The 1,742-nt window shown below is 44.8% G+C and overlaps 1 non-coding gene across 1 annotated transcript; it reads right to left on the reverse strand.

Annotated features, from left to right (window-relative positions):
- Positions 1–158: 158 nt before the first annotated feature.
- On the reverse strand, positions 159–264 carry LOC115032346. The gene has a single exon (XR_003838026.1). It is a non-coding gene; the product is annotated as a U6 spliceosomal RNA (small nuclear RNA).
- Positions 265–1,742: the final 1,478 nt, after the last annotated feature.

The following is a 1,742-nucleotide window of genomic DNA, read 5'->3' on the forward strand; positions in this document are numbered from 1 at the left end:
TCCCCGGGTGGGGCAGTCTCTGGATGATCCTTCCTTCTGTCTCAGCTCCGAACTTTGTCTCTGTAAATCTTTCCATGGGTGTTTTGTTCCCCATTCTAAGAAGGAATGAAGTATCCACACTTTGGTCTTCCTTCTTCTTGAGTTTCATGTGTTTTGCAAAAAATATGGAATGCTTCACGAATTTGCATTCATCCTTGCACAGGGGCCATGCTAATCTTCTCTGTATTGTTCCAATTTTAGTATATGTGCTACCGAAGCAAGCATGGTTCAGTCCATTTTTACCAAGACAGGGAGCTTAACAGCAAACAGGCAGGCATGGTGCCAGAGGAGCTGAAAGTTCTACATCTTCATCTGAAGGCCACTAGGAGAAGACTGACTCCCAAGTGGTTAGCAGAAGAGTCTCATTGCCCACCCCCCCACACACACACACACTGACATATCTCTTCCAACAAGGCCACACCTACTCCAACAAGGCCACACCTCCTAGGCCACTCCCTGGGGCAAGGATATTCAAACCATCACAGAGGGTTAGGAATGGATATGGGATTCAGGCAGTGCAGCCACCAAAAGTCAAAGGAAAGCTTGCCAACCACAGGGAAATGAACGGAATGTGCTTACAGAAATGTAGGAGGTTTTAAGGGAAAACTAACCAATTAACCGCTGTGGGTTGGGGAAGGCAGGTGCCTGAAGGTCTGAATTTTTGAGAAGTGGGCTAAAGGTGCATACGTCCTATAGGCTGATATCAAAGTAGTGAAATCAATGTAAGGAATGTTATCAGTTTAGGACCCCCCCCGACCAAGTTCTCAGCACAAAGGAGATTCATTTGCTCCAGAGGGACAGAGGGCAGAAATAAAAGAAAAAGATAGGAGATAGAGGATGAGGGGGAAAGCAGAAGGGAACAAGGGAGAAAGAAGAGGGGTATTTGTCTCTGGGGTCAAAGGGCTGCCTCTGGAGAGAGAGGAGATAGAACTGGCCCATAGGCAAATGGCAGTTTATAAAGGAAGAGGAAACCCTTTGTTAGGATGTGATGTCTAATTTTAATAGAGCATGTTAATTAGCCAAAAGGAGCTTTTGATTGCTGGGCTTCAGTATCTTGATAGCTGGACCTTGGTGATCAGTCTTAGGAGGAGGAAGTGGACAAATAAGGGAATAGATTTTGGTGCCTAGCTTTAAGGATGTAATTTAATGCTTTTTAGCAAGGCAGAGGGAATAGGGGAGAAGGGTAAGGCCAACAAGAGCCATGCCCACCATGAGTGGTGATGGCGATGGCCAGAGTCCCTTCACATCATTCAGTCAAGGCTAAGACAACTAATTATTCACCCCGCAAGATGCCTATAGCCACATTTGGGGATATCTTACTTTCAGCAACTCTTCTTTAAGAAGTCCACATACATACTCCTGGGTGTGCTTTTAATCTCTCCTTGAGTGCTTCTCTATTAAAAATATCTTTAAGAATAATCTCCAGTTCTGCCTGATACTAGCTCGTTCTGAAATTCCTTTATGTGTTGAAGCCGCAAATCCCAGTTTGGCTTGAACTGAGGTCCGTGAACTATTTTTTTTTAATTTTTAATATTTTTATTACATATTTTCCTCAATTACATTTCCAATGCTATCCCAAAAGGCCCCCATAGCGCCCCCCACTTCCCTACCCACCCATTCCCACTCTTTTGGCCCTGGCATTCCCCTATATTGGGGCTTATAAAGTTTGCAAGTCCAATGGGCCTCTCTTTCCATTGATGGCC

Source organism: Mus caroli, chromosome 1 (assembly GCF_900094665.2).
Source record: "Mus caroli chromosome 1, CAROLI_EIJ_v1.1, whole genome shotgun sequence".
NCBI lineage: Eukaryota > Metazoa > Chordata > Mammalia > Rodentia > Muridae > Mus > Mus caroli.